Source organism: Rissa tridactyla, chromosome 3, assembly GCF_028500815.1.
Source record: "Rissa tridactyla isolate bRisTri1 chromosome 3, bRisTri1.patW.cur.20221130, whole genome shotgun sequence".
Lineage (NCBI taxonomy): Eukaryota > Metazoa > Chordata > Aves > Charadriiformes > Laridae > Rissa > Rissa tridactyla.
The window spans coordinates 94,040,563-94,053,128 of record NC_071468.1 but is presented as its reverse complement, the minus strand read 5'-3'; the positions used below and the strand labels follow the sequence as shown (position 1 = coordinate 94,053,128).

The 12,566-nt window shown below is 41.2% G+C and overlaps 1 long non-coding RNA gene across 7 annotated transcripts in view; it reads right to left on the bottom strand.

Moving 5' to 3' along the window:
- Positions 1-12,566, bottom strand: part of LOC128906886 (uncharacterized) — a 75,266-nt gene that overhangs the window by 58,384 nt on the left and 4,316 nt on the right. For 6 of the 7 annotated variants that reach the window (XR_008465355.1, XR_008465356.1, XR_008465353.1 and 3 more), the window contains exon 2: positions 7,140-7,251. This is a non-coding gene — a long non-coding RNA (uncharacterized LOC128906886). Of the gene's footprint in view, positions 1-7,139; positions 7,252-10,477; positions 10,579-12,566 lie in introns of all 7 variants that reach the window. The other variant, XR_008465357.1, reaches the window with a different exon arrangement.

The window sequence follows — 12,566 nt, the reverse complement described above, 5'->3', positions numbered from 1 at the left end:
AAAAAAAAAAAAAAGAGAAGAGAAAAAAAAAAGAGAGAAGTACAATGAAGAGGACAGAACCACTCAGAACTCCTCCAGGCAGACGCTGAAAGACCAACTATTGACTGAAATACACCTGGATGCCCCGAAGACACTGAGGAAAAAAGTCTCTGAGCAATATCCCTCTTTTCCACTGATATTCTTGCTTCGCTATAGGTAGAAGCTCTGGAGTTAGTTTTCTATACTCTGCATTATCAAAGGAGGTACGTATTCAATCAAAGGGCATACAAGGGAGGGGGGAAGAAAAAAATCTTCAGCAACACGAGACAGAAAGTTACCGAAAATATCTCCAATTTACTCGCAAGAAAAATCAAGTGACAGGAAGGCTGAATCGGAGCAAGATGCTGGCTATCCATATTAAATCAAGAGAAGTGTTGTTAAATAAAAGCTACGTTTACATCCACAGCTAAAAAGATGCCTCAAGCCATCATCTGGAAAAACACTATGTCACTGCAAAGCACGTGGCTTCCTTCTCATATCCTTTGTTCGTTTATTTGTTTCATAATAACTGTTTGAAGCTTTAGGAAAAAAAACATAACAGCCTGTATACAGCAGTACAAAAAAAAAAAGGGGGGGGGGATTTCATGCATCTTGGCCTATAAATTACTGCTTAAAGGGAAAAGAGTTATGAGCCAAATTCAACTCAAGAGAGTCATCCTTCCCAATCCAGATTTGTTGTAGAGCTACAGGATTAGATCGTCTTCTTTTACTGTGTTTTTAAACAAAACAAGCACATTGTATAATGCCTATTTCGCATATCATTAACAAAGAAAACTTCCCAAGAAGCATGGCTATTTAATACTGTCACTTTTCAAGCAAAGAGTTAAAGCACATATCTGAACAATTTATGGTTTTGAGTGTGGCTTGAGTAGGAACAGCAGCTCAGTACTGAAAGCTTTCCATTCATATCATCAACTGTATTCTCTTCATAACAAGTGCATATGTAGGCAGATGGATTGTGCCTTTTCCAACAGCTGCCCCATCATTTTGAAGATGATTTCCATAAACAGCTTGCACGGGTAAGTAGCACGGGTCAACTTTCCCCTTTTCCTTCCCTTCTTCCAGGCCGGCAGACAGAACTTCTGCAGAGTCAAAACCAGGTCCCCGCAGATGAGAGCGGCTCTTCCCTTTCCAACAGGGACAGGGAGGGAAGCAGCTTTTTTAAGAATACATCCATTAATTCACTAGGGGGGTGAAGAAGGCTCGACTTGACCTACCCAAATCTGGAAGCCAGGGCCCAAAAGCAAGACCCTGCCTTCCAAGTGAGACAGTGACCTCAGCAAGTATCACCTACAACCACATACACCAGAGTTTAGGGTAACACAAAGCCAGCAGAGAGGAATGAAGGACTACTGCTCTAACATTCTTCTCAAGTTTAGCCCTCACAGGTTTTAAGAGGCAGCTTGCAGAAGCGTGGGTTACATGTCTGAAGCTGTTTTTCTGGAAGAAAACTCCTTGTGTGGATGTAGTGAGATTAGAGGCTGCAGCAAACAGTCCCAACATACTACTGCATTTTCCAAGAGGAAACACACTGAACTTTGAGACAGTACGTAATTCAGGAAGAAGAGTAATAGAATGGGCATTGAAAGAATTTCCTGCCAAAGCACAAATATTATCAATATGCAAATCTTCACAGGAGGTACTTATTGCTTTTCATATTAAATACTCTGCCTACGCAAGTTCTCTCCTATTGCTCAATCCTCTTCTTCAAACATATAGCGAAGCTTTCCAGATGATTAGACTATATCAAGAATCCTCTGCCTAGATAGTGTTTCTCAAGTGCGTCCAACTTCCATGAATTTCATTACAAGGTCACAGGAAATTCTCTGGGTTGTCAATAAAGCCAGCTTTAAGCCCAGAAAGGCTGCAAAAGCACTCGCCTAAAAACTTGTTATTTGTTGAACCACATCTCTTATTGTCCTGTTTTGTTAACAGTAATACCCACCCCTGTCATTCACAAATATAATCTGTTATCAGTAATTTCCATTTCTTTTTTTGCTGCAGATTCTCACAGAAAATTCTGCTACTTCTACAATGCATGTAAGCCCTACCTCTGACACCTACCTTGGGCCTGAACTCAGTCAGTATATTGCTAAATCTGCAGTACTTGTAAATCAAATGTTGTGTTCATATTGGCTCTCCTTCCTCTGAGTTCACTACAAGCTTTTCAGAGTTTAAGTTTACAAGAAAAGGTTTTTGTAAATCTCTACCTGTTTCACCTGCTCCCTCAGCTGTACTTACAAAACAAAAAGATCAACCTGAAAACACAGCTTCATCAGTGTCTGTCCTGACTTCAAATCCACGTACCATCCAACCAAACCATCATCTTTCAAGATATTTAAAGCCGGACAAGTAACTGGCTAAGAACATATGTCTTCTGTCCTCCTCCATTTTAATTAAGCAAACAACTCAAAGCCACCTACCCACACAAACAGTTTCTCCCAAACCCATCCCTCTGCCCCCCTGGTTTTCCTCTCACTCTTCCTGTTTGTCCCCTGCCCACGTCATCTGGATTCCACTTTGATGCCACTGCTCTTGAATTAAATTGTAATCCCTTGTTGGGAGAGTTCATAGCTTACTACAGACAGTGAAGCGCGCAAGATGATCTACTGTGCAAATCCTAACAGGAGGCTTCAAGCACTACTGAAATACAATATAATCTGAACCTATGGCACGTGTACAAATCTACACTGAAAGCCGTTTGCAAAGCATGGATTACTGAAGCTTCCTCAAATATAGAGCACACTTTCTTAACATTGCAGATACTGCTTTAGCTACCTACATGTCAATAATAAGGTCTCTGACCAGGATATTAGCTCCTTTAAAAAAAAAAAAAAATCAGAAACTCCAGAGAGTCTTAGGTTATCGGTATCTGAAGTGAAATGCAAAGGGACAGATTAATGTTTAGATTATGCCCCCTCATACTTTTATATGAAAATGCATACATATTTGAGAAACAAGGATACCGATGACAAGAAAAAACAAGTTAACAACAAAACTCTCTTTACCAAAGGTGCAGATATTAACATACATACCAACAAGATGCATATCTTCTCTCAAGAGTGAATACGCTAGTGCTTTCTGTATCAGCTTCAGTCAGTTACGTGCTACAACCTCGCTGCTCTTTTTCTGGTATGATAGCAATCATCATTAAATACCATCTCAATCACAAAAACGGTTCTCTATGTCCTGGGGTCATATTTAAGCACAGGGGTCCACCCACACATAAAACTAGTTGGCAGGACTGGAGCCTTGACGTTGTCTCAACTGACTTCTAGAAAAGTATGAATCAGCTTTCAGCCGTTTCCTCCTCTTTTTGTGAAAGGGAGGAGGGAAGGAGAATGAAAGGGAAGGGAGAAAGGGGAGGATCGCTGAACCTCAAACAGCTGAGATGCCGCGATACGTCAGAGGTGAACCCAGTTGCACGAAATCTCCCTGACCTCCCTCGCATTTTACAGGGTTGGGCCTCTTCCAGGAAAAATTATTTTATAATTTTTTTCCATGGTTGCTATAATTGGTGCATTTTGAGTTTCCAGAACTCCTGTAAGTGATTGCTTCCTACAAGGCCTAGGATTTCAAACTGTAAATGAACCTTTGCAGAGATGCTAAACATGCGTAATAATCTTGTAAAAACTTCAGCAGAGTTTAGAAATGAAGCCAAGCAACCTGCACAGCCAAGCAAGCTGCATGGAAACTCACCTGTAAAACCTCAGAATTGAGTTTGTAGTTAAAGCTATAACCTAATTGATTCCATTTTTGCCTTTTTTTCCCCTACCAGAGACTGGATGACTTATAGATATTCAGACACAGACATCACAAGAAAGATTAAGCAGTACATAGAAAAGTTTGGCCTAAATTCATATGTCTGTGATAAACCAAATAGAACAGAAGTTTTAAACAGACAACTATGCTTTAGGTGTCAAACATTTCTTGACGTCTGTGGCAGTTGGCAGCTGCAAACATCCGACTGAAAGCCCCATCTGCTGCTTCACAGCTTCCAGTCGAGGATGTTTACAGTCGCTCACTGTCAACAGCAATACACATTCCTCAGCTGTTTACTTTATATTATTAACATGCAGAGGCCTCCGCGCAGGTTAGTTAAGATCACTGCAACTTCTGTTGCTGTGTGGCTGCCCACAGATGTACACGGGAATGTCTTCAGAAGTATTTACAAATGAAATAAAGTACCGCTTCCAGAAGAACATTTGCAAACAGACAGGCGTATTTTCTGTTCAAGCTTCTAGAATTACGTTGCCTATTTTACATCCAGTAAAAATAAAGATGTACAAAAAGAGCAACTTGCTTCCACTATTGCATTTGTTTTGTTCTCCCAGAGACCAGAGCAATCCTGTCACATTCATTACAAAAAATGCACCACTCCACAACTAAGTTCGCTTATCAGCGCAGTGACTAAAGATAGCAACTGGCGCGAAAATAGAACCAAACCCTTTCTAAGGCTATTTCACTACAGTGTCTGGGATGTCTTCCTTCCCCACAGAAAAGTGAATGCGAGGGAATTATATGATGTTAGAAGTTAGTTTATGCAACATTTGCTTCCAAATAAAACCGTGGAAAAAACCACCCAACCCACAGGGGACTGTGGGGAAGACGGAGGAAGTTGCGTAGCAAGCTCTGCAAAGGCTTCAATAAATTTCATACCTGTTAGAAGATTTCTACAAATTATCTGAGCTAACCAGTTGCTGCTACACTTCACGTAGTTGGCAGAATGGCATTTCTCACCAAATGAAAAAGCCAAAAAGATCTGGCATAATATTGTCCCGGTTGTACAGTTCTGCTGTTTGTTTTTCATTCTATCTCCCGTTTCCTTATTAAGTTAATGATGGGGAAAATTAAAGATTAATCACTCAACTATTTTTCTGAAGTCATATGAAACCGCAGCAGGCAAGCAGAGTGATTATATCACTCTAATTAGAAGGTGTTTTTTCCTTGAAACTTTCTTGCCCCTAAATGAAATTACCACACTGTAAACCGAGTAGGTTATGAAAAGACCGTAGCCGGAACGCAGAAGCCTGCGGCGTATTTACTCAAACTGATAAGTGTGAAGGATCTCTATAAATCACTTCCAAAAGTCAGGGTTATATTTTCTATACTAAGGTTGAGAAAATTAATCTTTCAGGCAGCAGGTGAAAACAAGCAGAATTATGTTGGGGCCTTTCCCTTTGTTCAATACCAACTTTGAGCTATTAAAGCTTCCTAGGGAACCACATTTTCTCAATGGGTCGAGTCACTAAGGAAACAAAGCAAACTTTATCAGTGCTGCACAACTCTACATTCCAGGAATTCCTAGCACTTGGCATCTATATACCACGCCAGAGCCACGGGATCCACTCGACCTCTCCTTAGCAGAGCCACCATGACAAGCTATGAAACTCTCAGTAAGGTGCCCAACTTCACAAAGTTGCCAATACCAGGAGGTACTGACATCCCCACCTGAGGTCCGCCGCAGCACAGGAGGGTAAGAAGTTTCATATAACAACACTTTTGGAAAAAGGAAAAAAAAAAAAAAGAAAAAAAGAGTTCCTCTTCTGGCAACTTCCATCTTGCTTATCACAAGCCAGCTAAGAATACCACAAATAGTCACCTTGCAAAACTCTATGTACCATTAAAAAAAAAAAACAAACAAAAACCACAACATAAAATGTTGCTTAGATGCAAATCTCTGATCGCAGAGTTAAGAGATCCCCAGCTTAATTACACCTAGTCATGAAACAGAGATGAGCCTTTCATCTGTAAATGTACCAGCCTAATATCTACAATTTAAAGGGGGAAAAAGCAGGGAGACTATAGATCCTACTACTTTGAATTAATTAGATGAAGGACATTATGTCAGCAACAATGTGCAATTCCACTCCATGTATGGCTTCCTTTCTGCCTTTAGAAGACATCAAAGGGATTATATCTGTACGAAAGTCAAGGCAAGGTCAACCTAAAACTGTGAGGCATTTTATCACACAGTATGGACTGTTAGGCAAGAGAATGCAATCAGTTATCTTTACTGCTCTGTTTTTTAATTTGTACAGTATTCTTATAGAGGTGTTCAGGCAGAAAGTGTCCAAGACACGAATACCAATCAACAGGGCTTGATACATGCTCATCTTGATACGATTTTGAACAAATAACGGTAAGAAAAATGGAACAACATTCCAACTTTTCAGCATCTGCATGAACTTACAGCTCATGTCACAGGAGGAGAAAGAGGCAAACTGGTGGTGCGTAAGCACTGCTCCGTTGAAAAAAATTCAACTGTTTTTCCTCTCACTCTCCCGAAATTTCCAAGCCAGATGAATGGATTATTGGTGATAAAGAAAAAAAATAAAAACAACACAAAAAGCACAAAAAAAAAAAGGCGACTAAACCAAAATTTTCCAAGCGCTGCTAGAACTCAAAAATAGGGCCTCTGTACTTCCATCACCTCCCATACAGATGAGCTGATATGTAAACTCAGACAGGTAAATTAGTTCTTAATCATATCAGAATAACACTGGGATACCAACAGATAAAAATGCAAATTCAAAACTGCATAGAACTTGAAAAAAAAACTTAACTTGTGGCAATTGTTTCCTGACTTGCTTTGTAGCATACATTTTCAAATTCGCTTGTCAAAAACCTTAAGATCATCATTAAATATGGGAAAAAAAAATATTCCTCCTCTTCCTGTCACTGACAGCACAGGAAGATTAAGCACACATTACTTAAATGAACTCAAGTTCACAGCTGTTATGATACAGCATGAGTATCTCCAACTGTTGCCAATGAATTCGATTTCCCAACTGCATTTGAACTCGCTCTAAAATGCCTGAAAAAGCAGGCTCCCCCTGCGCCGAGCAGGCAGTTGCAGACAAGCAGTTGCAATTACATACCAAATGAGATACAAAACATCCAGACATTTTGGAATGAGATGTCAAAACTACTGGTAAAAGTATGAACAACAGGTAGTGCATTTTCTTGAGCCTCCTCCCAAGAGTCTCTCCGCATTGCCTGATCATTAGGGATTTTAATCAGTTTTTAATCCATCTAGGTGAACAGATACTACAGTGCACCTCAGTAGAAATATATCTGGAGAAAAAACAAGAACTTACTTCTTTGATACCAGCTGATCCTGCTTCAGTCCCCTTCATGCAAGATACCCACACCTCCAGGGAGAATTGCATTCTTCGGCCGCCAAAGACTGCTCCTCAGATTTCCAGGAATCTGTATCACACACATGAACAGAAGTTATTGTAATTCCAGAAGTTCAGTAGTTCAGATCACATAGTTCTCATTATTAGGACTGTCTGGAAGAAGTCAGATAGCTTTTAACAGCCATTATTAAAATGGTGTCCTTTTCTGGTACAGTCATTTAAAACTTTGAATGTGTTTAAAGTGACACATTACTCCTGAATGCATCTGTCTCTCAATTACAGGAGATAAAGGTTAACTGCTAAGGTAGCATAAGTATTCAGAACCTATAATGAAGTAGTTAAATTTCCCCACCAGAGATAGGCATAACGACTTCTCATTTATTATCTTAAGAAACGTACAGATTACCCAACCAAAACCAACCATACAATAAATCTGAGATTGAGCATCACTTCAGAAAAGCAAAATCCCCAAAATCCTCCTAGTTAAGCCTTTAAGACAGAGAAGGAATTTATTCACATGATCATTCTGGAGGAAAAGGGACATAGAGAACCCCTGTGTATATGGATGGATGGACAGACATGCAAGATAGAACCAGATTATTCGGAAAAAACCAAAGACATAGAGATTAAAAAGAGTAGAGCATGGAAAGAACACAATAAGGGGAACTAAAGTAAACCAATCTGTAGGAGAAGAATACACACATGACAGTTCTAAAATCTCAGTTATGAGCACATAACAAAAGCAAAAGAAATGCAGTAAGTATATATTCGAAATATATTATTTAACAACTTGCACTCCTGACACGTTTTGAAGGTACTTAAACCAGTTCTGTATGCGAACATGAAATGAGGATGTCTTTGATAAACACATCTTCTCTGTCAACCAGCCAGCATCAGCCACAAGTGAAGGCTACGGGGGGATATCAGCGCTGTTTATACTGTGCTATAGAATCAGCGAACAACACAGTGGTGTTTACTCTGTGTTTCAGTGTCACTGTGAAGTCCACAAACCTTAAGGACTGGCCAGAAAGGAAGCTGCAGTAGGCTCAACTGTCCTTTTGTATCAGCTGGTAGACGTGGGTGACGCGCAGGTGGCTCAGAGCATTACTGTACTCGTTGGCAGAGCTGAGCGCTGTGCCAGTTGCTGCTCCACTGTGGAGTGGAACAGGTGACAGGCCTGAAGCCCTGCATACAATAGTTTGGGTTAGAAGGGACTTTTAAAGTTCATCTAATTCCAACCCCCCTGCCACGGGCACACCTCCCACTAGACCAGGCTGCTCAAAGCCCCATCCAGCCTGGCCTTGAACACTTCCAGGGATGGGGCATCCACAGCTTCTCTGGGCAACTTGCTCCAGTGTCTCACCACCTTCACAGTACGGAATTTCTTCCTAATATCTAATCTAAGTCTCCCCTCTTTCAGTTTAAAATCATTACCCCTTATCCTATCACTACACTCCCTGATAAAGAGTCCCTCCCCATCTTTCCTGTAGGCCCCCCTTTAGGTACCAGAAGGCTGCTATAAGGTCTCCCAGGAGCCTTCTCTTCTCCAGGCTGAACAACCCCAACTCTCCCAGCCTGTCTTCATAAATATGCATCATTGTGTCAGTTCTCAATGCAGAATGCTTAAGTCGGTGGTTTTCCATTTCAGATAAATACAAAGACCACATACTGGGTCAACACAAGATAGAGATTGTATATTGGACAAGAAAACAGCCCCAAATGGCAATAACTCCTTCTTGTGGTTATTTGGGAGAAGCACTACTCAAGAGAGCATAACATGCCAGAACCCAAGCTTAGCAAAGAACATTTACTTAGCTTTAACGGGGTGAATAAACTACCTATAGTACACAACTTATTCAGCCTCATTCTCTATATACAAAGGGAAGGCGAAGTACAGCCGCAGTGAGAACAAGCCTCTGGCACAGGGGACATGCTACAGGCAGTGGGTGGTCCATGTCCGAGATCCCTGCACATAGGAGTGAACATATGTTTGGGCTGGCCAGAACCATCTTCAAACACAAAACTCTGCCCAAACATCCTCCAAGAATTTCTAGGATGCTTTTGTCCTGTATTTTGCAAACTGTTCCCTAACTCACATTTCTTACGTCCTTTATTCAGGACATGTAATTTGCTCTGAAGTTATACTTCTGGGGAATGCATTTTATACCACATTGTATTCTTGAAGAAAGGCTGGGACTTGAAGTCTGATCCTTGTGTTGGTCCAGCGACGCACACCTCACATGCTACAAGTTTACCTGCATATTTCTGATCTCATGGTCAGGTAAATCAATGCAGGAATCGGTTCTGTTTGCCCATAGCCAGGATACAGCACCCATCCCAACCCCCTTGCAAATACAGAGAAGGCCATTTTTCTCTTCCCATCACTCTTTTTCTTGTACAGAGCTCAAAAACACAACTGGGACATAAAGACTCTCAGAATAATTAGCACAATCATAATGCTTGTCCGTCATCTCCAGTAGATCAAAAAAAACCACAGCGTCTTACCACAAGACTATTTTTACTTAGTGTGCTCCACGATGAACTACACAAGCCCCAGACACTGCAGGAGAGTCTGCAAGGCTTCAGCTTACACTTTTTTTACCTATGAGGTTGTGCAATGCATTGATTACTCTTGTCCCAAAGGTACTTGAACATTACCAGAAATGAGTGCTAGATCCAAGAGAACTGCGGGATGCTACGTTAAGCGACACATCCACTAGAAGTGTGCAGAAAGCAACTTCGTTAACAACGCCACATGCTAAAGTAATTTAGAAAATGCTTCTTTCTTCATAGCACTACGACGTAAAGCCTTAACAGCAACATTTGATGAACAAAACTAGAGTTCATGTGCAGCAAATGCATTAACCTTCGCACACATACAGACAGGGGCAATGCACCTACTCAAGTCCCATTCTTCACTTATTTCCAACAGCCTCCCCTTTCCCTGGGTATGACCAGGCTTATGGCATGAGGGAACAGAATGAGGCTAAACATCAGCCTCAAGGTAGTTAGAGACTTGCTTGTTCCCACAGTTTGTAGTTAAGTACTCTGATCTATTGGATAAAATGCTGACATCATACCGACAAAGCCATGAATCTGAATCCTGTTAATGTTACACTTCCAAATTTCTCTTAACCTGTATTCTCATCAGCGTGAAAAGGTCTTTCCTCCCAGCTTTCCAGAAGCAGAAGCTAGAAGAGACTAATACGCACAAGGGAAAAACATCCACTGTGTTAGCGAGAGAAACAATTCAGTCCTATGGAGGCTGACCACCTAAGGAAGGGGAGAGGGTTTACCAGCATAAATGTCCTAGTCAAGCCATTGTGGAAGCACCAAACTGCTTGAGAAACACAGATGTCAACACCGACACCCCAAAGGACGCACACACTAGGAAGTCCTGTGAGAGGAAAAAATGGAGTGAGTCCCAGTTTGGAACAGATAAAACACAGCCTCACGCAAGAGATCAGAGACAGGTAGGAAGAGGGCACAAAGAGAGAAGAAACCCTTCAGGCACTGGGAACTTAAAAGTATTATCCTTCGCCACCTTCACCCCAAAATTTCCAGTATAAGTCACAAATAGTTACTCTAAGTGCCACCCACACACAGCCTTCTATAGATGCAAACAAGCAGTGTAACTGCGTTACGCTCCTGATGAGCAGAAATAATTGTCCAGAAGTTACGGAAAAGGAACAGAAATGGGGACAAGAGGACACCTATGAAATGGTTTCCTATCCAAAAAAACTTTTCTGATGTTTATTAGCAGAGAAAATCCCCAGTGGATAAATACAGCTTTCATAGTCAGCTAAAAATTAGAGCTATTAGAACGTATCTTGACAGCTCCAAGAACAGCTCTCGGTTGCTTAGACTTATAGAAAGTTTATAATCAACTTGCCACAAAAGCTTTAATTTTGAACATCTGTCATTGAAGAAAAACACTGGAGCAAGACCAGAATTTATTTTTCAAATGTATTAATAACTAATCCCCTTGGATTATGTCAAGCACGTCACATTAGGATGGCTTGGGCTCACCTTGACCAGCGAGTATGCTAAAAATGCAACTAAACCCATCTACACTTGCACTCCAACTTGTGCCTCTTTTAAATTTCAAATGTTTACACAGGAAAGGAATCTGTTGGACTAATGCTGATCAAGATTACACTACCGTCCTGTTTTATTCAGCATGAAGTGTTACAGGCAAATAAAGTCTTAGAGAATAATGTATAACTTCTTTTCTACACACCTGAATTTAAAAGAGAAGGAGGAACTTTTCTTTGCAAAAACGTACTTGGCTATGGTTGGTTCTGTTATTATAAAAGGTACATTTATGCAGTACAAGTTCTTGGTGCAAAGAGTTATATACGCAAACAGTTGGATTAACAAACCAAAGCTGAGAATGAACTTTTCCTGTTTCTGTTAATTTATGGCCCGATGTTACATTCCTTTCATGCAATGCCATAATCTTCAGTGAATGACTTCACATTATCCTCCTCAGAGTAATCTAGGAATGCAGATACAAAGAACATCAACCACCACCATCATAAGACTCTCCCTTTTAACCCTCAAGGGTTTAGGTGGCTGATAGAGTTTTAGATATGAATAAAACTTTAAACTTCCATGATCAGCTGCTACTAACCCTTTAAGTACACCACTTTCTGCCACTGGGTACATGTACCAACACTGAAACCAGTAGCACACCTCCAACAGTCCAAACCTCCACATGGTTCACAAACCCTCTGCTCACCCTGTCACACCTCAACTGCTGAAACGCAGGAATGTGCTTTTCGAAGTGCAACTTCCAGATCTGTCCCTTAGCTCAGGAGTTTCAGAATGGATTGGCTGCACCAAAAACCTTTTTGTACAATACAAACAATAGGACAAGAAGCGTTCAGGTTTAAATACCCCCTCGGTCTGTCTCAGGTCAGAAACCAAAACTTGGCTTTCACTACCCAAGTTGAATGCCTACGTCAGTCTCACCTCCGTGCCTGGTAAGATTATGGAGCAGTTCCTCCTGGAGGCACTGCTGAGGCAGAAGAATAATGAAGAGGTGATTGGGTACAATCAACACAGCTTCACCAAGGGCAAATCGTGCCTGACAAACCTGGTGGCCTTCTATGAGGAGGTCACAACATCAATAGACAAGGGGAGAGCAACTGACGTCATTTACCTGGACCTGAGCAAAGCCTTTGACACTGTCCCGCATGACATCCTGGTCTCCAGGCTGATAAAATATGGCTTTGATGGACTGACAATTCAGTGGATAAGGAACTGGCTTGACGGACGCACCCAAAGAGTGGCTGTCAATGGGTCCATGTCCAAGTGGAGGCCGGTGACGAGTGGCGTCCCTCAAGGATCAGTACTGGGACTGGTCTTGTTTAACATCTTCGT